We start from the raw sequence: 27,591 nt of genomic DNA, 5'->3' as shown, positions 1-27,591 counted from the left end.
TGTTTAGATTTTAGTTCTTTTACTTCTCCAGAAAGCGTTTCTCTAATAACTTCCATGCTTTTTTCAAGCCCAGCTAGCATCTTTAAAGTGATGATTTTGAACTCTAGATCCGACATCGTACTAATGTCTGTATTGAGTAGGTCCCTGGCAGTCGGTACTACCTCTTGTTCTTTTTGTTGAGGTGATTTTTTCCGTCTTGTCATTTTGTCCAGAGGAGAATAGATGAATGAGAGAACAAAATGCTAACAGGGTAAGAACGTTCCCAGAAAATGTACTCTAAACAAATCAGAAAAGACCTGAAGCAGTGGGAAAAGAAAGGGAAAGAGAGAAAAAAGAAAAAAAAAAAAAAAGGAAAAGAAAAAGATAAAGATAAAAACAAACAAAAACAGAACAAAACAAAAAAAAAAAACAGAATGTGATCAAATATAATCAGGCTGGTATATAGATCAGTGCCACACACTAGATTTTGGGTGTATTTGGTCTGTTAGAGGAAAGTGCCTCCCAAAATTTTAAAGAAGGAAAAACTTATATATGTACAAAAATAAGGGTTGATATCATGAAGGGATGGAATATGACTGTAAAGATGGAAATTATAAAAAATTTTATAAAAGGGATTGATAAGTTGTTTGAAAAAAGAAAGAAGAGGATTTAAAAAAAAAAAGAGAAAAAAAAAGGGAGAGAATGTGATCAGGCAGGGGAGTAGAAAAAAACCATACAGTAGAGATTTAGGGTATATTTTGATCTGTTCGAAGAAACTATCTCAAAATTTTAAAGAGAGAACAACTTATATATATATATATATGCCAAAAATATCGGTAACTACTATGAAGGGATAGAATATGACTCTAAAAATGAAAAATAAAAATGAATAATAAAAATGATTTTTTTTAAAAAAAGGATTGAGGGACGCCTGGGTGGCTCAGATGGTTAAGCGTCTGCCTTCAACTCAGGTCATGATCCCAGGGTCCTGGGATCGAGCCTCACATCGGGCTCCTTGCTCAGCTGGGAGCTTGCTTGTCCCTCTCCCTCTGTCTCTCCCCCTGCTCATGCTCTCTCTCTCTCTCTCTATCTCTGTGTCTCAAATGAATAAATAAAAAAAAAAAAATCTTTAAAAACAAAAGGGATTGATAAGATGTTGGTTGAAAAAGGGAAAAAGAAAAATTCAAAAAAAAAAAAAAAAGACAGTTAAAAAAAAAATTAACTTTGAAAAACTAAAGAATCATGGTAAAAAAGCCATGAATTCTATGTGCAGTATTCCCCTAGCGCTGGAGTTCTGCCGTTCTCATTGATCGGTAAACTTGGTCTTGGCTGGCTGTTCTCACTGATCATCTGGGGGAGGGGCCTGTTGTCGTGGTTTCCAAAAGTCTTTGCCGGAGGCGGAATTGCCCCGCCCTTGCCTGTCTGGACTAAGTAATCTGCTTGGGTTTGCTCTCTGGAGCTTTTGTTCCCTTCAAGCTTTCTGTACAGCTTTGGAGGCGGAGAGTGAAAATGGCGGCCTCCCAGTCTCCGCCCCAGAGGAGCCCAGAACTCAGGGCCATTCCTCAGTGAGCCCCCAGAGAAAAGCAGTCAGTCACTCCCGTCTCCCCGTCTCCGGCCGCACTCTGTGCTCACCCGGCCTGTGACCGCGCGTTTCTATCTCTGGCACCCGACCCCGTGTGGAGTCTCCAAACCCAGCAGATCCCTGCGGTGCGCTCCCGCACCTCTCCTCCCGGGGGAAGAAGGTGAGTCTCCCCGGATCTGCCGCTTGTTGGGTCCCTGCTGGAGGAGCAGTGGCCCGACTGTGCCGCGGATCATGGTTTATGGCAACCCTGAGCTGAGAGCCCGCGTCTCGGCTCCGTCTCTGCAGCCGGCTTCCCCGCTTTGATACCTGGGAGCTCTGCCGCACTCAGGCACCCCCGGTCTTTCTGTGACCCCGAGGGTCCTGAGACCACACTGTCCCGCGGGGGTTCCACTCCCCGCTTAGCCACCGGAGCGACGTCCCTCAGCAGAGCAGACTTCTAAAAGTTCCGATTTTGTGCTCTGTGGTTCTATCACTTGCCATAAGCGGCCGACGGAGGCCCCTCCCCCGCCATCTATCCCCCCGAATAACGCCTCGGATTCACTTCTCCGCACGTCCTACCTTCCAGAAAGTGGTCGCTTTTCTGTTCAGAGAGTTGTTGCTCTTCTTTTCTTAAAAATCTCCTGTTGAGTTCGTAGGTGTTCAGATTGGTTTGATCCCTATCCAGCTGAATTCCTGAGAGGAGAGGAAATGCAGGTCTCCTACTCCTCCGCCATCTTGCTCTGCCCCCTACATCATTAGTTTTGGTGTAGTGTTCAGTGATTCATTAGTTGCGTATAACACCCAGTGCTCATCAGATCACGTGCCCTCCTTAATGCCATAACATTTATTTTCAATGTATAGTCACAGATATTTTTCAGTGGCATTTGAAATTAAATTTTAATTTTTCACTCTATTTTTCTTTGAAATTGATCAGTATACTTGATTAAGAAATCAGCTTTCATCTTTTTGTGCATGAAATGAATGATTTTTGCTTTTACCTTTTAGGTAACCAATATACTTTTAGGGCAGCTAAGTTTTGGGGATGGGAAAAGCAGCAGGGAGTTGCCAGGATGAAAGTGTTAAATCCCTGAAGAAGCAGAACGCTGAAGCCTATGTAGTGACAATTGTTTGGCACTAGCCTAGTACAAGCAGGTTTTAACATGCAAATCCTGTTTTGTTGCTCTTGTTTTCCTGGTACCCAAACAAAACCAAGATAATCGTTTTCACCCCACCCACAACTGCTCAAAATGGGCTCTTGTTCAATAAAGAAAATAAAGACACTTTCCTTATTTGTTTTTGAGAGTCTGAGTTCTGTGGAAATACTCAGGCTAAACACAGGGAGGAAAACAAATATTTGTTAAGTGATGAGCATATGTCTAACATTATACTAAATTATATCAAATACAAGAGAAAATATTAACATTTCTATGAACAGAGAGCTACAGACAGGGCACACGTCGGAGGCAGTTAGTAAACGTGGCATGTTTTCTATAGGGTTGGCATTGTGCAACATTTGTGGTTATGGACCTCTTGAAAATCCATTAAAAGAATAATACATGGTCACACAAAATTTGTATGCAATTTCAGGGGGTGGGACCAAGAATCCCTGCAATAGAGAACAGGACAGTAGCCACTTCTTCATTATTTATGCCAAGAAGTCCTAGTTAAGGACATTTATTACTTTCTGTGTTCTCTCACAGCACCATTTATCTCACCTTAGATGTTCATGACTATAAATCAACATTTATTAGTTTGATTATTTGCTTAATATCTATATCCTTAACTTGACTTTAAGCTCCATGGGGACAGAAAAATCCATACTTACTGTTTCATTCCCCATGATGAGCACAGTTCCTGGGGCATAGTAATCACATAAATATCTGTTGAATAAGTCAACAAATGAATGTGGGTATGACATTAAATATAGAAGTTAGAGAATACAGCTAGGGTTATGTGTGCTAGAATTGTCAAAGCAAGTTTCATGGGGGAGGCAGCACCAGTTCAAACCACATTTATTGAGCAACTATCATGGGTAGGGCTTTGGGCTATGCATGGGATGGGAGTGATATCTAGAGTTTGTTTTTGAAAGTCAGGAAGTTTTGATAGTCCCAGAGGTCACTTGGGAAATAGCAGACTTAAAGAGTACTGTGGGTAAGTACAATTGATGAGAAAACTAGCACCGCTGGTACATGATGGATAATTGCAGAAAACATGGTGGGACCAAGTTATGAATTGTTTTAAGCAAGATGTCAGACAGGTTGGATTCTTCATAAGCAGACCTTGTGATGAGGTTTTGTGTGCAAGTGATTTCTTAAGGAAGTGCTCCCAGATGAAATAAGTAAGGGAGTAAAGGGAAGGGGAAAAAGCCAGTCAAGGGTGTGTGTGTTTTTAGGTAAAGTCTTTGTCTTAGTCTGGTCTGCCAGGGAGTTCTGAAGTGTAAATTACATCTCAGAATATGCCCAGATCCAGGCAAGGGAGCTAGGCATTCATACTCCCACATTACTTAGGCATTGACTTAGAGCTGCCCCAGGGGCTATAAATCCCCAGACCCTTTCTGTTTTCTCTGCTGGAGCAAGGATGCAATAGCACTAGTTACACAAGGGCAGTCATCAGAAGAGTACAGGTATGGATGGCCATTAGAAACAAACCTGAATGAGCGCTGTGAATTGTGTAAGACTGTTGAATCACAGACCTGTACCTCTGAAACAAATAATACATTATATGTTAAAAAAAAAAAAGAAGATAGTAGGAAAGGAGAAATGAAGGGGGGAAAATCGGAGGGGGAGACAAACATGAGAGACTATGGACTCTGAGAAACAAACTGAGCTTTCTAGAGGGGAGGGGGATGGGGGGATGGGTTAGCCTAGTGATGGGTATTAAAGAGGGCACGTTCTGCATGGAGCACTGGGTGTTATAAGCAAACAATGAATCATGGAACACTACATCAAAAACTAATGATGTAACGTATGGTGATTAACATAACAATTAAAAAAACCCAAACAAACCTGAAGCCGGGGATGGGTGCATAGAAAGGTCAAAGGGATGGGAGGGAGTCTCAGGAGAGCACCTGCAGTGTCTGCTACAGGAGTCCTAGTTTGACTTAATAGGCACTAGAGATTCATCAAAGTGGTTCCCAAACCTGGCTATACATTAGAAACACCCGAGGAACCTTTAAAGAAAAATTAATGTCTGGGCTCCGTCCCAGATGAATTAAATCAGAACCTCTTCAGGTAGGACTTGGGCAACAGTGCTTTTTGAAAGCTCCTCCCCTGAGATCAAAGGATTTACTTGAGTATAGGCTCCTGAGCAAGCATGTGGCAGGATGTAAGCAGTATTTTAGGGAGATAAATGGGCAGGGATTTATAGGCTGGATTGAAGGGAGAAAAAAACTGGAGACTAGAGTACTGGCAAAAGGTGGTGATGTGGACTATGATAGTGGCAGTGAAAATGGAGATAAAGGAACAAATTTGAGAGATATCTTAAGGAAATATCCAGGAAATTTAATAACATTGAATGTGAGGGCTTGAAGGGACAGAGGAGTCAAAGGTGGCTTGAAGATTTCCCGGCTGGGAGTCTGGCTTTGAAGCAATGTTCATTGAAGTACTGTGATGCTCAGACTGTATGGAAAATTGTATCAGTTCAGTCATTTGACATTTTCAGCGGCAAAATGGAAGATGGTTATTATTAATGAGGAAGCTTGTCAGGGGACCTACATTATTCTTTGGTCACAACTTAGAAATTCTGCTAATTTAGGCTAAAAGTGATTGTTTAAATCATACGATCCTTAAGATAATAAAATTATATCTTAAGTGACCTGGGAAATTTGTTCCCATGGAACTTGGAGCTTGGGAATTCGGAAGATGGTGTTCATAATCCTCTATCATACTGTGCTAGTGTCAATATTCTGGTTGACAGGATTGGCATTGGTTAATTCTGCTATTATTGCTAAATATGTAAGTTTATAGCCATCTGTCTTCTTAGTCATAAATTCTAAACCTTGACATAACATGTATTGCTAGACATAACATTAATATTTTATGCTTTTTTAAAATGTGGTGAGGTGTCTCTTTGTGGAGTAATGTGAACAACTTTTCTCTCTTGACACAATAATTATGCAAGCAATTGAAGTTCACGTATTTTGCCTTAATTGTGTGATGCTTCCTTATATGTACACAGCAAAAAAACCAGTCATAATTACTAGTGCCACTCTTTTTATATAATACTTTCTCAACATATCACATGAAGAATCCAGTAAGATAGGAAAATAAGGACTGTTATCCCCACTTCACATCTGTAATAGCTGAGGCCAGTTCAGTGACTTGCCCATGGTTGCTTAGTACATAAAGTGGTGGGAAGGAAGCATGAAATCAGGACTTTTGTTTCCCAACTCAAATCTCTTTTCTTTATGCACTTCTCCCTCATTCTAAAGCACTGGGAAGTTCATACTACAGACAAATATTTTGAAACCGTACTCTTCAAATAGCTTTCTTATATGTATGCTTAATGTTTTACTTAGATTTTGATTTGATTAGTTTCTAATGATAGGTTTTTAAGAATCATTTCTTCCTATCTCCCTTAAGACACCTATTTATTAGTTTTTAAAGTCTGAATATTTTTGGATACTGAAGTATGGTAATCCCCCCTTATCCACAGTGGATATGTTCTAAGACCCCCAGTGGATGCCTGAAACCACGGATAGTACCGAGCCTGATGTATACCTTGTTTTTTCCCAAACATACATACCTATGATAAAATTTAATTTTTTTGTTTTTATTTTAATTCTAGTTAGTTAACATACAGTGTTGTATCAGTTTCAGGTATACAATATAGTGACTCCACCCTTCCTTACAACACCTGGTGCTTATCACAACAGGTGCCTGCCTTAATCCCCATCACCTATTTAACCCATTCCTTCACCCACCTCCCCTTTGGTAACCATCACTTTGTTGTCTATAGTTAAGAGTCTGTTTCTTGGTTTCTCTCTCTCTCTCTCCCCTTTTTCTCCCTTTGCTTGTTTGTTTTGTTTCTGAAATTTCACATATGAGTGAAATCATATGGTATTTGTTTCTTTGAGTGACTTATTTCACCTAGCATTATGCTCTCTAGCTCCATCCATATTATTGCAAATGGCAAGATTTCATTCTTTTTATGGTTGAATAATATTCCATTGTGTGTGTGTGTGTGTGTGTGTGTGTGTGTACACAAAGATATATCTATCACATCATCCAGACTTTACCCCTAGGCATTTTTTCCTTTGGCTGGCTCTAACATGTATCCTTTTGCTATTAAAAAAAAAAAAAAAAAACTATAATGATAAGTCTAATATTTTCCTGAGTCCTGTGGGTTGTTCTAGTGAGTTATTGAAACTGAAGGTGGACATGAGAACCCCTGAATTTGTAACTAGCTGGTCTGAAGTGAGCATAGTCCTTTGGGACCCCTGAACTTGTGGCTGGTGTCTAAAAAGCAGTCTTGTGGGGACTTTTCCTTCTGATTTTGCACTTTGGCTTAATCATTGCAGTTGGTATCAGAAGTCTCAGACAGATTTGGCAGTCTGGAGGACTGTGCCTTAAACCTTGAGTTTGACCAACTTTGGGTAAGGGGAAAGCAGAGAATTCCATAGGATATATAAATGGATGGAGAGTGAAATTCTATTACTGGAAATGTTAAGCTGAGAAGATATGGCCGGCTTGCTGGTGGTCATGGGGTCTACCATGTGATGATAGACACATGAAGAATGTAGATAGGTAGAGTAACAGAATCATGAAATGGGGAGAGAAAGAGAGCCCTGATAATATTGTTTGAACCCGTTGATTTTACTGTGCCAGACGTCATATGTATCCATGGCTTCCTGACTCAGTAAATCATTAAATGTTCCTTTTTGCAGAAACAAGTTTGAACTGACCTTCACCATTGCAGTCAAAAAGTTTGTCAAACATCTGTTCTTTGGACCCAATGTTTCTCCTGGAGAATCACAAAGCTCCACATGTATTACTGAATGAAATTTTGATCAAGAGTCTCCTTATTATTGTATAATCCTGATAATCAATTAGAACTTCATTTCACATGTACTTTAAATTTGTATTTATTAAGGAAGAAAGCTTACCTCTATGAAAACATTTCATTAATGTGGCCCAAATTTATCCCCCTGAATTATATTATTATCTTACCATATATTTTTTTTGGTATAGAAATTGAGAATAAGGGGGAAAATGTAAAGTGAAAAAGATTCTGGAAATAGATATACTTCCTAAATATTCTTTTTTGAGCAAAGGAAATAACCAAATAAAAGTTTGATGTTCTGGGTATACATACTTGAGATTGGATGCAAGATTTTTGGATTAGAATTATATGATGCATAAATTCCTATATACAGAAATTTGCCCATTTATAAATTAGTGAATAGAATTTATTCAAGTACAGATTATAAATACATGCACACGGTTAAAAATAATGATTGAATTTGCCATAATAAAAAGTAATAAATACTTATTTTAGAAAATGGAGAAAATATTCATTTAAGATGTATTTCTTCAGCACTTAGTATTGTATGAGGCATTCTAAAAATATAACAGGGAACAAGACAGACACAGTTTTGCTCTCATGGAGATTAAATTTTAATGGTGTACCAAGAAAACAAAAATTAGCCATAATCTTACTCTCCGAAAGAAAACGGTTGATATTTTAGTGTATTTTCAACATACGTGCTTGAGTGGTATGTGTATAACACAACTGAAATTATGCTCTGCCTACAGTCTTGGATTCTGCTCTTTTCCTTTAGCTTTCTATCTTGAATCTTGCCTTAAGCTATTTAACATTCTTTTTTTTTTAAAAAAGATTTATTTATTTATTTTAGAGCGAGAGGAAGAGAGAGAGAGAAAGGGAGAGCATGAGCCAGAGGGGCAGAGGGAGAAGGAGAGAGAGAATCTCAAGCAGACTCCATGCTGAGTGTGGAGCCTGATGCTGGGCTTGATCTCACAACCCTGAGATCATGACCTGAGCCGAAATCAAGAGTTAGATGCTTAACTGATTAAGCCACCCAGGCACCCCGCTATTTAACATTCTTCAAAAACATTACTGTATAATGACCACTAAAAATAAGGCATATTTATTTACCTTTCTAGAAATCTTTTTTTAAATTATAACACTGTGATGAGTAGTTTTGTTCATGTATATTTGTCTAGGCCCTGATTATTTCATTAAGATACAGTCTTAGAAATGAAATGAATGGTTAAAAACACAGGAGTACTTTATTTATTTTTATTTTATTTTATTTTTTTTTAAGTAGGCTTCACACTGGGTGTGGAGCCCAACATGGGGCTTCAACTCATGACCCTGAGATCAACACCTGAGATCAAGTGTCAGTCACTTAACTGACTGAGCCACCCAACTGCCCCCGAAAAAGGAGTATTTTAAAGGTTCATATTAATATATATCAGTTTTTCCCTAGAAAGAGTATATTATGTTAGATTCCTACCAAAGAAGAGTAAGAAAATGCTTATCTCACCTTTGCTATCATTAAATATAGATGTACATTTTTTTCTAGCATTGTTTTATACTTTTTATTTAAGGATGCTGTTCTGCAATATATCTTCTAACTGCTTATTTCAGGCATTTAAGAAATCAATTGGTATTTTCTTGTGCAATGCCTATTTTGCAGCAGTGGTCTGGTTTTGGAGTAGCAACCAAACTCACAAGATACAATAGGCTTCATGAAGCTTTTTTTTTTTTTTTTTTAAGATTTTATTTACTTATTTGGCAGAGAGCACAAGCAGGGGGGTTGGCAGGCAGAGCGAGAAGGAGAAGAAGGCTCCCCGCTGAGCAGAGATCCTGACATGGAGCTCAATCCCAGGACCCCAGGATCATGACCTGAGCTGAAGGCAGATGCTTAACTGACTGAGCCCCTCAGGCACCCTGGCTTCATGCAGCTTTAAGTCAATTTAACATTAGGAAAAATACAGATATACAATGAAACAGCATGCACAACAACAACATAGAAGGGGTTTTATGATTTTCCGGCACAGATTCCAATATCCCCAGTTACTTCATACTTATATTCATGGAGATTGGGAGATAAGGCTGTGTGGATTAACCATCTCAACTTAAGGAAACTATTAGTTCCAGGGTCCCTTCAACTTTTATACAGCTTATTAAGTAGCCTCTTTAGGGATACAGTAGTAGGGCCCATTCTCCAGTGCCCTTAGCAATATAGATTCTTTACTACTTGATAAATAATTTCAACAGTGAGTTGCATGTGCTTGGCCAGGACAAATCCTTAGCTGGAGATTATTATTTATCTAGGAACCACTGCAAATACACTCCTAACAGTTTCTTGAGTTAGTCATAGCCATCCTTGAGGCTAGAGGAAAGAAAGCAGTTGTTAACTCTTTTAATCTTGGATTGAATATTCTTTGTAATTCTGACTTTTAGAGTTTATGATCTTGTGTTTGTGGGTGTTAGAGGCAAATAGTTATTTCATGTGCAAATTATGAAAGAGGTATGTATATTAATGCTATGGTCTCTGAAACCAGTCTCCCAACTCCTCCCCTTACTTTAATTCTCCATGCTTTACCTATAAAATGAAGATAACAATGGCATCTACATAATGGGATTGTTTTATGGATTCAGTGAGTTAATGAATGTAAGCCAATTAATTCTGGCACCTAATAACTGTATTAGATACCATTTTATATACTTGCTCAGTAGTTATAGCTCTTATTTCTACTTAATGTCTTATTGCAGTTGTTTCCAAAACAATTTAATATAGTGATCTTTGATAATAAGTGTACTTGCTCCTAATTCTTATGGAGAACTCTTTAGTGCTCATTGGTAAATAGGTTTATTTTTAAGTTTAAGACATTGTTATCACTGTTTCTTTTAACAATGTACATTTATTACATTTGTTTATTTGTTAGGTTGGTTTTGGCCACAAGTAACAGATACCAGCATACTGACTAAACTGTGTCACCATAAACCAAAACACTGCTTTCCTATCCCATACTATTTAGTCCATCTTAACTTATTTCCCCTCATGGTCTGATGGTGGATTCCAGTAATAACACTGTACATATTCACATTGAGCAAATGAGAGAAGTCAATTTCTTATAACTCTCTTAAGAGTAAGAAATCTACTTTCCTAATGAATTTAAGTTTACCTGTCCTTGAATTAATCATTGACTAGCAGGAAGAGAGTGTCCTAAATTAACCAGGACCTAAATTGTTCAAGAAAGTAAGATGGAATCAGTGTTGGGAAGTCAACCATAATAGTCACTGCCAGGAGAATCCCCAGTATGCCTAGTTTAAAAAAAAATAAATTAAAAACTGTGTGTTTATTGATTTTGATCAAGTATGCTTCTGCTATCTAATGAAACTTAGTTAAAAAAATAAACTTGGTGAAAATTTTCACCTGTGTTAATCTAGTTCCTAGTATTAAACCATCCTTACTGTGTTGGGATAAATCCTACTTAGTCATAGTGGATAGTTCGTACATAATTCAGTTACATTTGTTATTTTAGTATTTTTTTAATAGGATCTATATTGATAAATGAAATCTATCAACTTGTATGAATGATTGCTATTTATATTTTAAATAGCCTTTTGAGATATAAGTCACATACTATATAATCCAACTATTTAAAATGTACAGTTCTGTAGCTTTTATTAAATTCAGGGTTATGCATCCCTTACCACAATCAATTTTAGAACATTTTCTTCTTCTAAAAAGAAACTTCACTTTTAGCTGTCCCCTCCTTCCCCCCCCACTACACTATGTCCCTTCCCTCCCCCCAGTCCTGGGAAACCACTAATTTAGCATCTATCTTTATAGATTTGCTTGTTCTGGACATTTCATATGAATGGAATTGTACAATATGTGGTCCTTTGTGACTTTTTTTTTTACTTTAGTATATTTTGAAGTGCTTGCTATTATTTAAAATTAGTATTTTGTATCGTTTTAATGGTAATTTTATAAGATTAATTGGGTCATTTGGCATCTTTAAAAATATTTGTATATAATTTCTATAACAAGGGTACCATTTGTTGCTTAGAAATTTCAAATAATCAACAGTAAAATCATCTGGCCTCGAAATAATTTTCTGTTAGCTTTTTTTTGTCTCTGCAATGTTTAGGAGGTCCCCAAGACACCTTCACTTCTGACACCAACTGCAAGTTTGGGTGTCTACAAGATTGCCCTCAGTTTCAAAAATTCAGTAGAATTTGCAGAATGCAGCAAAGCTGTTATATTCACAGTTACAGTTCCTTACAGTGAAAAGAAACAGATTAAAATCAACCAAGACAAGAGGTGCATGGGGCAGGATATAAGAGACACCAACTACAGAGTTTTCAATGGGGCTTGGTCATGTAGATATGGTTGACCACCTGTGTGACTGACCATAGTCTGTAGCCCTTCCAGAGGTCAGGGTACTCTCACGTGGCCCAAAGTACCCTCACCCCCAACCATAAATCATATTATTAGTGTAACTATTTGTCATGGGCCATGGTTCTGCTTATCTTTTTTTTTTTTTTTTTTTTAGTGGATTATACCCTTGGTGTTAAGTCTATGAATTCTTTGCCTAGCTTTAGATTTTCTTCTATGTTTTTATTTTTCTAAAATCTTTATAGTTTTATATTTTACATTTAAGTCTGTAATCCATTTTGAACACATTTTTAGATAAAGTGTGAGACTTAGGTTGAGAGTCTTTTTTTTTTTTTTTTTTTTTAGTTTATGGATGTTCATTTGCTCTAGCACCATTTATTGAAGGGCTTCTTTACTCTATCAAATTGTTTTTATACTTTGTCAAAATTGGCTGGACATATTTGCGTGGGCCTATTTCTGGGTTCTCTATTCTGTTCCATTGACCTATGTGTCTGTTTCTCCACTACTGCTACACAGTCTTGGATATTATATATATATTACTATAATCATTATATTTATATAATATACCTACATACATATAGACATGCATATATATAAATACACATAAATGAAAACATACATATAAATATATACTATAAAATAAATTTTGAAATCATGTAGACTGATTCCTACCAATTTGTTCTTCTTTTTCAAAATCATTTTAGCTATTCTAATTATTTTATCTTTCTATATACATTTTAGGATAATATGGTCTAAAGAAATCTTGCTGGGATTTTGATAGGAATATGTTATGTCAGTGTATCAAGTTGGAGAGAAATGATATCTTTACTATGATGAGCTTCAATCCATGAACATGTTATATCTTTTCTTTTACTCAGATATTCTTTGAACTTATTCATCAGTGTTTTGTAGTTTTCAGCATATAAATCCTACTTTTTTTGAGCAACTGTAAATGGATTTTTTTTTTTTTTTTAATTTTGGGATTCACATGCTCATTGCTAATATGTAAAAAAAAAAAAAAAAAAATGTTTACTTTGTATCCTTGACCTTACTGAACTCACTTAGTTCTTAGACTTTCCTTTAGGTTCCTTGGGATTTTCTATGTACATAATTCTGTAACCTGCAAATATAGACAATTTATTTCTTCCTTTCTTATCTGCATTCATTAATTTTGCTTACTGCATTGATTAGAATTAATTTTAGTATTTGAATAAGAGTGATGAGTGTGGACCCTCTTTGTTCCCCATATTAGTTTTTCACCATAACTATCATGTTAGCAGTAGGTCTTTTTTTGTAGATGCTCTCTATCAAGTTGAGGAAGTTCCCTTCTCTGTTTTTCTGAGTTATTTTTTTAAAACATGAATAGATGTTGAATTTTGTCAAATGTTTTTTCTGCATTGATATTCTGTGATTGTCTTTAGCCTGTTAGATTATATTAACAGGTTGTGTATTGATACCTTGTATGTTAAGCCCTTGATAGTTTATTTTTTATTATTAATATTGAGCCCATCTTTCATCCCCAGAATAATTCCCACTTAGTCATGATGTATAATTCTTTTTATATATTGCTGAATTCTATTTGCCGATATTTTGTTAAGGATTTTGACACCCATACTCATGAGGGGTATTGGGATATAGTTTTGTATGTGTGTGTGACATGTCTGTCTGGTTTTGGTATCAGGGTAACACTAGCTTCATAAAGTGAACTGGGCAGCGCTCTTTTATATATTTTGGAAGAGATTGTGTAGAACTGGTGTTAATTCTTCTTTAAATGTTTTTTGAGTTCTCCCGTATAATCATCTGGGCTTGGAGATTGTTTTATGAGAGTTCTAAAATTATAATTCAAGTTTCTTATTAGTTATGGCTCTAATCATCTAATATTTCATATTATGTGACTTGCAATTTGTGATTTTTGAGCTGTTGGTCCATTTCATCTAAGTGTGTAGAATTGTTTATAGTTTTCCCTTATATTTTAAATATCTAGAGGATCTGTGCTTAATCCTTTGTTTCATTACTGTTGAAATTTGTGTCATCTTTCTTTTTTTGTCATTCCTGCTAGAGCATTGTCAGTGTTGTTGATTTTTTTTCTAAAAAACCAGCTCTTTGTTTCACTGATCTTGTTCTATTTTTCCCCTTTTTTTTATTTCATTGATTTCTGCTTATTTTTATTGTTTTCTTCCTTATGGTTGCTTTGAGTTTATTTTGTTCTTCGTGTAGGTTCTTGAGTTGGGAACATAGATTATTGATTTAGATTTCTCCTTCCTGATGTATGCATTTTGTATTATTAATTTACCCCTTAGCACTGCTTTTCCTTTATCTCACAAATTTTGATATATTACATTTTTATTTTCCTCCATTCAATTAATATTTTATTATTCCTCTTGAGATTTTCTTTTAACCCACAGTTTATTCAGAAGTGTTTTGTTTAGATTCCAAGTGTTTGGAGATTTTCCTGTTATCTTTTATTGATTTCAAGTTTGATTCCATCGGGGTCAGAGAACACACCCTATGATTTCAATTATTTTAAATTTTTTACAATTTATCTTATTGTCTTGGATATAGTTTACCTTGGTATATGTTTTGTGAGCATTTGGAAAGAATGTATATTCTGCTTTGGTTGGGTGGAATGTTCTATAAATGTTGATTAGGTCCTCTTGGTTGATGGTATGGTTGAGTTCCATTTCCTTGCGGCTTTTCAGTCTAGTTGTTCTATTAATTGTTGAGAGAGGAGTGTTGACATCTTCAACTATAATTGTACATTTTTATATTTCTTTTCAGTTCTAACAGTTTTTGCTTTACATATTTTGCAGCTGTGTGGTTTGGTACATATTTCAGATTGTTAATCTTCTTGGTGAATTGGTGCTTATATCATTATATAATGTCCCTCTTTGTTTCTGGTAATTTTCTTTTCTCTGTAGTTTATCAGCTTTAATGTAGCCACTTTGCTTTTTTTTTTTATTTTTACTTTATATCTTTTTATGTCCTTTTATTTTTAACCTGCCTATATTGTTATATTTGAAGTGAATTTCGTATAGGTAGCATATAGTTGGGTCATGCTTCTTCATCCACTGTCCTAATCTTTGTCTTTTAATTAGTGTATTTAGACTATGTATATTAATGCAATTTTGACATGTTAGGGCTTAAGTCTGCTGTTTTACTTTTTTCCTCTTCTTTTTTTTCCCTTTCTTGTCTTTTTCTAGCCTCCTTGTGAATTACTTAAAAATTTTTGAGTACCTTGTTTTGATTTATTTATAGTGGTTTTGAGTATATCTATATGGCCTTTCAATGATTGCTGTAACTATTATATTATCCGTATGTAACTATCAGTCTGTTAGTGGTATTTTACTAGTTTGCATTGAAGTGCAGAAAACTTACCTCCTTTTCCCTTTTTTTGCCTTCCCCCATTTATACTAAAATTGTCCTAAATACTTCCTATATATACATTTAGAACCACATCAGATAGTGTTACACTTGTGTTTGAAGCATCAAACAAACTTTAGGAGACTCAAGAGGAGAAGGAAACTCAATCCTAATTATCAGTATTTTTGCTTACTGTCTTTCTTCATTCCTGATGTTGCATTATTCCTAATTTAATTATTTGATTTCATTTAGAGAATGTCCTTTTAACCATTTTTTTAAGGGTATGTTTGCTGGCAACATATTTTCTTAGTTTTCCTTCATTTGATAATATATTGATTTTGCCTCCATTTCTGAAGGATAATTTCATTGAATATAGATTTCTGATTTCAGAACTATTTCATTTTTTAAATTTTATTTATTTTTATTTTTTATTTTTTATTATTATGTTATGTTAATCACCATACATTACATCATTAGTTTTTGATGTAGTGTTCCATGATTCATTGTTTGTGCATAACACCCAGTGCTCCATGCAGAACGTGCCCTCTTTAATACCCATCACCCAGCTAACCCATCCCCCCACCCCCCTCCCCTCTAGAACCCTCAGTTTGTTTCTCAGAGTCCATAGTCTCTCATGGTTCATCTCCCCCTCCGATTTCCCCTCCTTCATTCTTCTCCTCCTGCTTTCTTCTTCTTCTTCTTCTTTTTTTAACATATATTATTTGTTTCAGAGGTACAGGTCTGTGATTCAACAGTCTTACACCATTCACAGCGCTCACCATAGCACATACCCTCCCCAGTGTCTATCACCCAGCCACCCCATCCCTCCCAGCCCCCACCACTCCAGCAACCCTCAGTTTGTTTCCTGAGATTAAGAATTCCTCATATCAGTGAGGTCATATGATACATGTCTTTCTCTGATTGACTTATTTCACTTAGCATAATACCCTCCAGTTCCATCCACGTCGTTGCAAATGGCAAGATTTCATTCCTTTTGATGGCTGCATAATATTCCATTGTGTATATATACCCATCTTCTTTATCCATTCATCTGTCAGTGGACATCTTGGCTCTTTCCACAGTTTGGATATTGTGGACATTGCGGCTATAAACATCGAGGTGCATGTACCCCTTTGGATCCCTACATTTGTATCTTTGGGGTAAATACCCAGTAGTGCAATTGCTGGGTTATAGGGTAGCTCTATTTTCAACTTTTTGAGGAACCTCCATACTGTTTTCCAGAGTGGCTGCACCAGCTTGCGTTCCCACCAACAGTGTAGGAGGGTTCCCCTTTCTCCGCATCCCCGCCAACATCTGTTGTTTCCTGACTTGTTAATTTTAGCCTTTCTGACTGGTGTGAGGTGGTATCTCATTGAGGTTTTGATTTGGATTTCCCTGATGCCCAGCGATGTTGAGCACTTTTTCATGTGTCTGTTGGCCATTTGGATGTCTTCTTTGGAAAAATGTCTCTTCATGTCTTCTGCCCATTTCTTGATTGGGTCATTTGTTCTTTGGGTGTTGAGTTTGATAAGTTCTTTATAGATTTTGGATACTAACCCTTTATCTGATATGTCATTTGCAAATATCTTCTCCCATTCTGTCGGTTGTCTTTTGGTTTTGTTGACTGTTTCTTTTGCTGTGCAAAAGCTTTTTATCTTGATGAAGTCCCAATAGTTCATTTCTGCCCTTGCTTCCCTTGCCTTTGGCGATGTTTCTAGGAAGAAGTTGCTGCGGCTGAGGTCGAAGAGGTTGCTGCCTGTGTTCTCCTTTTGGATTTTGATGGACTCCTGTCTCACATTTAGGTCTTTCAACCATTTGGAGTCTATTTTTGTGTGTGGTGTAAGGAAATGGTCCAGTTTCATTCTTCTGCATGTGGCTATCCAATTTTCCCAACACCATTTGTTGAAGAGACTGTCTTTTTTCCATTGGACATTCTTTCCTGCTTTGTCGAAGATTAGTTGACCATAGAGTTGAGGGTCCATTTCTGGGCTCTCTATTCTGTTCCATTGATCTATGTGTCTGTTTTTGTGCCAGTACCATACTGTCTTGATGATGACAGCTTTGTAATAGAGCTTGAAGTCTGGAATTGTGATGCCGCCAGCTTTGCTTTTCTTTTTCAACATTCCTCTGGTATTCGGGGTCTTTTCTGGTTCCATAAATAACTGCCACATTGATGATTATAACAGCTTAGTCTAATTGCCTAAACTTGGAAGTAGCCAAGATGTCCTTCAGTAGGGGAATGGATAAATCAACAGTGGTACATCCATCCGATGGAATGTTTTTCAGCACTAAAACGAAATGAACTATCAAGTCATGAAGAGACATGGAAGAAACTTAAGTGCATATTACTAAGTAAAATAAGCCAATCTGGAAAGGCTACATACTGTATGTTTCAAACTATATGACATTTTGGAAAAGGTAAAACTATGGAAACAGTGAAAAGATTAGTGGTTGCCAGGGATTGGTGGGGGTAAGTGATGTATAGGTTGAGCACAGATAATTTTTAGAGCAGTTAAAATATTCCTTATGATACAATAATGATCGATACATGTCATTATACATTCATCCAAATCTATAGTATGATAGCTTTTAAAAATTTTTTATAAAATAATTCTTAGATATCTGTCATCGCAGTGTTGGAATGTATTGATTATTACTGTTATTTTTATTTAATCTGCATGCTTCCTAGCTTATGGCATATAGTGTTTGGCTGAAGTAAAGCTGTTATTGTCTTAAAGTTTTCTGTTATATAAGGATACCTTTTCTGGTCTTTTTGCTAGAAAGAGAGTAGGTTTCTGTTGGGCTTTTTTTTGGGGGGGGGGTCTGTACCTTTTGGCATATTCTGGCTTTCAGTTTTTCCAGTGCCACATTTAGGATATTTGAGGCAATGAGAAAACCAAGGGAGCTCACCTTCACATTCTTCCTTCAATCCTGAGTTCCTTAGTATGCCTTCTTTTCTCTACTTTTCAGAGTGCTTTTGTATTTGTTTTATATAAAAGACATTCAGTATTTTTTAGTTCTACTTAGCAGGAAAAATAGAGAGAAGCACATTTACTCCATAGTCCCAGAAATGGAAGCCCACTGTGTCTATTCTGATAATTCTTTTTTTAACTCTTTCTTGAAAGATAATATCTATCCTTAATCTAATATCTGCCAACATGGTATATGTGAAGATAGGTTTCTTTTATTGTCTACTTGGGAGTTGACTGAACCCATTTCTAGCTGCAGGATGGGTAGATACACTGAGTCCCTAGTATAAATTCTAGTACCTAGATTATAGGCCTTTACCAAGTTAGTTGTTTTAGCTAAATTATGATAGAATCGCCTCTTAGCCCCAAATTTAATTTTCTGGTAATATGAGTTAATGGACTATATATAAGTCTCTCTCTCTTTTTTTTAAAGATTTTATTTATTTATTTGACAGAGAGAGACACAGTGAGAGAGGGAGAAGCAGGCTTCTCGCTGAGCAGGGAGCCCGATGCGGGGCTCGATCCCAGGACCCTGGGATTATGACCTGAGCCGAAGGCAGATGCTTAATGACTGAGCCACCCAGGCGCCCCTATATATAAGTCTCTTAAAAGAAACTTTTTAAAGTCTCTTTCAGTCTCTTTTCCCTACCATATAGAACTATGAATCATACCACCAGGATGTTAATATGTGACTTCTAATCCCCGTGTATGCTTTGCCTCCCCTTATTTTCTTGGGTGCTGCAGAATATAAAAAGATGTTGGGGAGTCTGAGAAGGGGAAGTGGAAAGTGTATTATGGCTATATCAGATCTCCTTTTACTCAGTTCAGAAATAATCTTTTTTTTTTTTTTTTTTTTCTGGTTGGATGTAGGCATGTTTTTCCAAGCCAGAGGGTCAGAGTGAGTGAGAAAGAACATTTTCTGCCCTCCAGGTGGGCCATCCTTGTTTTCAGAGTGATGCATGGAGCAGCCATTACTTGCTTTGCTCATTTCAGCTTTGTTGGTTTAATAGTTTAAGTAAATTCCCTCCAAATTTAGACAATAATTAGTCAGTTTTAAATGTTACTGTTTTTAATCTTTTTTTTTGATTCCTTATAGGTATTTTAGGAGAAGGGAGTGGCAGCCAGCCTGATGCCATTTAGAACTAAAATCTCCCAGATTAAGCTAGTCTTAAAGGAAATTTAAAAGTAAGTCTAAGTGAAAACGAGTTTTTAAAAATTGATTTGAATGATATAAGTTGTTAAAATAATTTCTTCATTAAAAAATTGTTGACATACAAAAATAATTTTATTGTTTGAGTTTTTAAACCTTTTCAAATCTGCAAATCAAGCTCCTCTTGGTATTTGAATAGGTGCCATCTGCTGATCTGTAACTGAGCCAATTTTTGCATTTGGGCCTAAATTTAATACTTAATTCCAATAGATGAAACATGCAGATCATTATAAGCAATGAAGCATTTGTAGATTTTTAATTTAATACTTTGCTAAAACTTATATTTACTTAGTAATTCACATAGAGTTTTTAAAGGTACTTGTTATTAATTACCTACACTATTGTGTCAGTTAAACAAGGAGGTCACTTGAGGAGGTATCAGTTATAGCTGCATTAAAAAATTTAAAAAAAAAATCCCAAATTTAGAAGTTTAAAATAGCAGCCAGAGGTTAGAACAGCCTATAACTCAGCTGGGTGGTTTTTGCTGATTTGGACTGGGTTTGGTGAGGCTCCTTCATGTGTCTGTGGTCAGCTGTGAACGGGCTAGGTAACTTCGCTAATCTTGACCTGTTCTCTCATATGTCTGGCTCATTAGACTTATCTCTGTTTCATGTGTGTCATCTCCAGTAGGCTAGCTCCGGCATGTGCTTGTGGTAAAAGGGATGTGGAGAGCAAGCACAGAAAGTGTACTGTCTCTCGTGAGGCTTAGGTTTGGAACTGTCAAAGTATCACTTCTTTCATAAGTCACAAGGGTTGGTAAGAGAGACTCTAGCTATTGATGAACTGCAAAGTGATATTTGAAAGGTTGTAGATACAGGGAGGGGTATCTACAACTCAATCCACTATTTTTGAAAAGGATGGAATTGGACCAGGACCCTGTTTCATGCCTGTAGACCAGGTTTCTTTTTATTATACTAACTGTTCTTCCTACTTACCTGTACTATAAATCTGAGTGGTTATAGGGAGAAAAATGTTTGTGCCTTAGTGTATGTCTTGGTCCTCAAGACTGATCTAGAAAGCTGTGATGAATTCACTTTTTATCTTTTGAGTACTAGTACTTAACAAAATCAGTTTTAGAGTATCTGAAGAAAATAGATTTTATACAATTGTAAATGTCTGGTGTTTTCCAAATGTTATCAGTACAGTGAATCTTTGGAAGATTAAGAAGAATTTTTAACATTGCTTTACCCATTTATTTCTTTTGACTATAAATCTCAGGGAACTAGAATGAAATATCAGGATTGCATCATGGTCTTAAGTTCACTTTACATCCTATATCCTAAAAACATTATTACTATTTAGAAGTGATTCTTTTTGGAAAGCAAGTTACAGGGTCAGATATAAAACTTCAAGGTGTGTTTTACCTCATGTTGAAATTTTTATTAGAGCCTACTCACCCCTCACTGTTGCCCTTGCCTTTATGGACCTGGAGATATATGAAAAGACAAAATTGTCATGAATTTGTGGCAGCTTCAAGTTGTCCTGTTTGTTTGTCCCCAAATCTTTCTATGCCAGTTCCAAAATGCCCTCCTGCCAAAATTAGGCTTGGAAAAATAACATTTCATATATGACATATGTTTGAAATTAGCAGGAAATGCAGCCAAGATTTGGAAATTAACAAGGAAAAAGTTATTTCTGAAAACATTTGGGAGCCAAGGAGGAGTGTTTGGCTTAAAACATTAGGCCATTTCATTGTTTAGTAAATTATTTTTTAAAAGTCCCAGAAGGAACAACCTTAACATTTCTTTCTTTTAGTATATATGAACAATTCTTATTTAAAAACTCACTGTCACAAATTAAATGAGTAGTCTAAATGTACAATGTATAGGGTAACTGATATTCTGATAAGCTCTTAAATTTTATTTTGTATAAATTTTTTGGAAATTAAATCATATGCTTCAGTTTTTCCATATGTGAGAGGGATTTCTGTTGATCTGCTACCTGCAAAAATAGACAGGGATTGCTAAAGGGATCCAGAACAAGAATCAAACCATCCTTCTTTTTTTTTTTTTTTAAGATTTTATTTATTTATTAGAGCACGCAATCAAGAGAGCATAAGCAGGGGTAGCGACAGAGGGAGAGGGAGAAGCAGACTCGCTGCTGAGCAGGGAGCCTGACACGGGGCTCGATCCCAGGACCCTGAGATCATGACCTGAGCCGAAGGCAGACGCTTAACCGGCTGAGTCACCCAGGTGCCCCCAAACCATCCCTCTTTAATAGTGCTTTTTAATGTAGAGCACTATTTAGACGTGACTTCTTGAGAAGTACATTGTAATGTCTATGCTAAATATGGAATTATCTTGTCAACTTATCTCTGTGAATTAATCTAAGGCAAGGAACATTCACTAGGCAATGTCTGTAGAAGATAGTGAGATGCTAAAGAGGAATAGAGAAGATTTGTAAACTGTGGTCCCTGGCCACAGGAAACTTAAAATCTAACTGAGAACAGAATTTTTTAAATGGGAGGTATAGGCATACCTTGAAGATATCGTGGGCTTGGTTCTAGACCACTGCAAAAAAGTGAATATTGCAATAAAGTGAGTCAAATGAATTTTCTGGTTTCCCAGCGCATATAAAAGTTATGTTTGTACTATACCATAGTCTATTAAGTGTGCAATAGCATTATGTCTAAAAGCAATGTACATACCTTAATTTAAAAAATGCCAGCTATCATCTGAGTTTTCAGCGAGTCATAATGTTTTTGTTGGTGGAGGGTCTTGCCTCGATGTTGATGGCTGCTGACTGATCAGGGTGGTGGTTGCTAAAGGTTGGGCTGGCTGTGACAGTTTCTTAAAATAAGGCAACAATGAAGCTTGCTGCATCAGTTGACTTCCTTTCATGAGTGACTTCTGTAGCAGGCAGTGCTGTTTGATAGCATTTTACCTACAGTAGAACTTCTTTCAAAATTGGAGTCAGTCTTCTCAAACCCTGCCACTGCTTTATCAACTAAATTTATGTAATATTCTAAATGTTTTGTTGTCATTTCAACAATCTTCCTAGCATCTTCACCAGGAGTAGATTCCATCTCAAGAAATGAGTTTCTTTGCTCATACCTAAGAAGCAACTCCTCATCTGTTACAGTTTTATCATGAGATTGCAGCAATTTAGGCCCATATTCAGGCTCCGCTTCTAATTCTAGTTCTCTTGCTCTTTCCACCACATCTGCAGTTACTTCCTCCACTGAAGTCATGAACCCTTCAAAGTCATCCATGAGGGTTGGAATCAACTTCTAAACACCTGTTAATGTTGATATTTTGACTTCTTCCCATGAATCATGAATGATCTTAGTGGCCTCTAGAGTGGTGAATCCTTTCCAGAAGGTTTTCAGTTTACTTTGCCTGGATCCATCAGAGGAATCACTGTGGCAGCTGCAGCCTTATGAAATGTATTTCTTAAATAATAACACTTGAAAGTTGAAATTGCTCCTTGATCCATGGGCTACAGAATGATGTGCTAGCAGGCATGGGAACATTAATCTTGTTGTCCGTATCCATCAGAGTGATGGATGACGAGGTACATTGGTTCTTGGGTGACCAGCTACATTGTCAATGAACAGTAATATTTTGAAAGGAATCTTTTTTTTCCTTGAGCAGGTCTTAACAGTGGGCTTAAAATAATCAGTAAACCATCTTGTAAACAGGTGTCCTGTCATCTAGGCTTTGTTTTCCCCTTTATAGAGCACAGGCAGAGAAGATTTAGCATAATTCTTAAGGGCCCTAGGATTTTCAGAATGGTAAATGAGCACTGGCTTTAACTTAAAGTCTCTAGCTGCATTAGCCTCTAAAAGGAGAGTTAGCCTGTTCTTTGAGGCTCTGAAGCCAGGCATTGACTTTTCCTCTCTAGCTATGCAAATCCTAGATCACATCTTCTTCCAATAGAAGGCTGTTTCAACTACATTGCAAATCTGTTGTTTAGTGTAGCCACCTTCATTAATTATCGTAGCTAGATCTTGTGGATAACTTGTTGCAGTTTCTACATCAGTACTTGCTGCTTTACCTTGCACTTTTATTTTCTGTGGGTGGTTTCTCTAAGTCTCATGAAGCAATCTCTGCTAGCTTCAGACTTCTCTTCTGCAGCTTCCTCACCCCCCACAGGCTTCATAGAATGGAAGAGTTAGGACCTTGCCCTGGATTAGGCTTTGGCTTGAGGGAATGTTGTAGCTGTTTTGTTTTTGTTTTTGTTTTTGTTTTGTTTTGTTTTACCATTTGTGTACTCACTGGAGTAGTACTTTTAATTTCTTCAAGAACTTTTCTTTCGCATTCACAAATTGGCTAACTGAAACAGGAGGCTGAGCCTTTCTAGGCTTTCAACATACTTTGCTCACTGGGCTTAATCATTTCTACCTTTTGATTTAAGGTGAGAGACATATGACTCTTCCTTTCACTTGAACATTGAGAGGCCATTGTAGGGTTATTAATTGGTCTAATTTTAATATTGTTGTGTCAGAGAGTAGGAAGGCCTGAAGGGAGGGAGAGAGACAGGAGAATGACTGGTTGATGAAGTCAAAATACATACAACACTAAGTTTGCCATTTCCTATGGGTGCAGTTCATGGTGCCCCAAAACAATTACAATAGTAACATCAAAGGTCACTGATCACAGATCACCACAATAAATACAATAATAATGAAAAAGTTTGAAGTATTATGAGAATTACCAAAATGTGCCACAGAGACATGAAGTGAGGACATGCTGTTGGAGAATTAGCATTGATAGACTTGCTCCATGCAGGGTTGCCACAAACTTTCAATCTGTACAAAATGCAGTATCTACGAAATACAGTAAAGGGAAGTACAATAAAAAGCGGTTTGCCTGTGTTGTTTTTGTCAGGGTCCCATTTATAGGAACTTGGATTCCTTTGGAGTCTTAGAGCAATTTATAAGAAGACAAAGGCTTGGGCGCCTGGGTGGCTCAGTTGGTTAAGCGACTGCCTTCGGCTCAGGTCATGATCCTGGAGTCCCTGGATCGAGTCCCACATCGGGCTCCCTGCTCGGCGGGGAGCCTGCTTCTCCCTCTGACCCTGCCCCCTCTCATGTGCTCTCTCTCTCTCTCTCATTCTCTCTGTCTCAAATAAATAAATAAAATCTTAAAAAAAAAAAAAAAAAAAGACAAAGGCTGCTTCTGGGTTAAGAATCTCACAGTTGATTTGTTGATTTCCTGATTTCTGACTGGACCCATAGACATGAAGCCATATGTGTTTTCAACCTAACTCAAAATTACACATTTTGAATAGGCTTTTGTAAATTAAAGGGAAAATCTGTTCTGTCATTATGGTGTTTTGCATTGTCTTCCTAGTTGTCTCTTCCCATCATTGTAAGATGGGGTTATCAAGAAACTGTCAGGTCTTCTAGTATGATCTTTGTCCTTGAAATAGAGATGTTTTGTTTTTGGAGATTGCCTATCTCTTCTTTGTGAGTTTTCAGCATCCTGTGACTTTCAGATGGGATTCAACATCAACAGGCTAGATAAATCACTAGAATTATGTAGATATTAAATATCAACTAGAGGAAAGGTGAGCTGGGTTCAACCACTAAGAGTGCAGGATATCACTGGGTGGGTGGTTTGTTAATAGGTAAGGAAATCCAAGATGCTGAAGACTATAATATTGCCATGGCTTTGCCAATCACTCTAGTAAGATATCCTGTAGAACACCCCCAGTTTTTATTGACGACACCATCAGCAGAAAGCAGTGGATGGGATTTGCAAACTGGAACTAGTTACCATTGTATGACATTCATCAGGTCTCTTAACTTATTTAAGTTCCTTCATCTGTAAAATAGAGCTAATAAAAATACTTATCTCTTAGCATACTTTTGTGGACTTAAATGACAGATTACACTGAAAAATATCTTTAAATATAAAGCATTATAGATTTATTAGTTGTTCTTATAGTATAAGAAATAACTAGAAAAATTTGCAAAAAGTGAAGTAGCCCAAAGGCTAAAATCTCAGCCAATGTTTCCTCTGGAATGACTATGGACAATGTATCAGTTGCTTATAAATACCCAGTTTTCAAAGAGTTTTCTATCTTATAGAAAAATTAATTGAATAATATCGATAGCTGGAACCTCCGATGGAAAGTGATAAATGACATGTGAAAATTATAAGCAAAGTTCTCAAGAGTTCAGAGAAGCAAGGATCACTCTTTGCTGACGCCATTGGGGAAGGTTTCTTTATGAAGCAGTACCAAGCAATTTAGAGTGGGTTTCTATGTACTGGGTGATTTCAACAGGTGAAGATGTCAAGAGGAGGTAAGAGGGCATTCCACACACAGGGATGTATGTGAATAGAGCTGAGTAGATGAAGGTGGTGAGTACAGACTCTTGTAAAACTCAAAAGAAAGAGAACAGTGGTTTGTGATGATAGCAGTCCTGAGATACCTTATTTGGGAATTTTAGGGGGTGGATTTGGGATAGAAAGAAGGAAAGAATTAAAGTACAAGAGGAGGGAAAGGGAAAATCTGTTCTGTCATTATGGTGTTTTGCATTGTCTTCCTAGTTGTCTCTTCCCATCATTGTAAGATGGGGTTATCAAGAAACTGTCAGGTCTTCTAGTATGATCTTTGTCCTTGAAATAGAGATGTTTTGTTTTTGGAGATTGCCTATCTCTTCTTTGTGAGTTTTCAGCATCCTGTGACTTTCAGATGGGATTCAACATCAACAGGCTAGATAAATCACTAGAATTATGTAGATATGTAGAGGAGGGCAAATGTGGTAAGAAGTGAGAGGAGAGGGGGGACCATGGCTAAGGGGTGTCAAATAACAAAACAAAAATCAAAGGAACTTTATTTATTTTATTTTATTTTATTTTATTTTTTTAAAGTAATAATAGCTACGGTTTATTGAGAACTTGCTAGATTCTAGGCACTGCCTTGGTACTTTAAGACATTATCTTATTTAGCTTTATAAGCATCCTTTTTTTAATTATTGTTAGGGTAATCACCATACATTACATCATTAGTTTTTGATGTAGTGTTCCATGATTCATTGTTTGCATATAACACTCAGTGCTCCATGCAGAACGTGCCCTCTTTAATAGCCATCACCAGGCTCCCCTGGTTTGGCTATTGTGGACATTGCTGCTATAAACATAGGGGTGCGTGTGCCCCTTCGGATCCCTACATTTGTATCTTTGGGGTAAATACCCAGTAGTGCAATTGCTGGATCGTATGGTAGCTCTATTTTCAACTTAAAAAATCAAAGGAACTTTAAAAAACAAAGCTGAATCTATTTGTCAGGCAGGGAAGAAATTCACTGAATGGACACAAAGGGGGATATGTGTTGTAAAGGGAATTTCACATAGTGAAGTTAAGGATTGAAAAATAGCACTCTGGATAGGATGGAATATTCTTTGGTCTGTACATAGTTGGTTAAAATAAGTCCTGTTATCCATTGGTGAGGAAAAAGTCTTTAAATAGGTCTAGAAGGGTCTGGCATCCTGGGGTAATTCAGAATTTATGGTCATTTGTCAGCTTCAGTTTGTTAGAACCAGTTGTGATAACACACAATATTCAATTTTGATATCTCCTAAGCAGATGTTGCTGAAGGCAGAAAATTTCCTTTTACATGGGTTAGCCAGAGGAAAGATGAGTGAGATAGTTTGGTATGGAGAGGAACATGATTTTGGCTTGCTCTTTGCTCTCTCTTGCCTCATGGTATGTCTACTTTGATTCTAGGCCATTATCGCAGAATGACCACTGTTAAATTCTATGCTCCATGTATTCCTTTTTAAAAATAGCTTTAATGAGATATAATTCACATATAGTACCATTCACCCATTTAAAGTATACAGTTCAGTGGTTTTTAGTATATGTAAGACTGTCACCAATTCTAGAACATTTTCATCACCTTGAAAAGAAATCTCATACTCTTTAGCTATCACCCTATCTCACCATACCACCCCCCCCAGCCCACCACTCAGGCCTAAGCAACCACTAATCTGTTTTCTATCTCTATAAATCTCACTGTCCCCTAGACTTTTGTAAGAATGGAATCATGTAGTACTTGGTCTTTTGTGCCTCATTTTTTTTTTCTATTTTTTTTTAAATTTTTATTTTTTTAGAGAGAGAGAGATGGGGCAGGGAGGGGCAGAGGGAAAGGGAGACAGAGAATCTTAAGCAGGCTCCACACCCATCATGGAGC

The sequence above is a fragment of the Halichoerus grypus genome, chromosome 8 (assembly GCF_964656455.1).
Source record: "Halichoerus grypus chromosome 8, mHalGry1.hap1.1, whole genome shotgun sequence".
Taxonomy (NCBI): Eukaryota; Metazoa; Chordata; class Mammalia; order Carnivora; family Phocidae; genus Halichoerus; species Halichoerus grypus.
The sequence above is the reverse complement of the archived record's forward strand: the minus strand, read 5'-3'. Positions refer to the sequence as shown.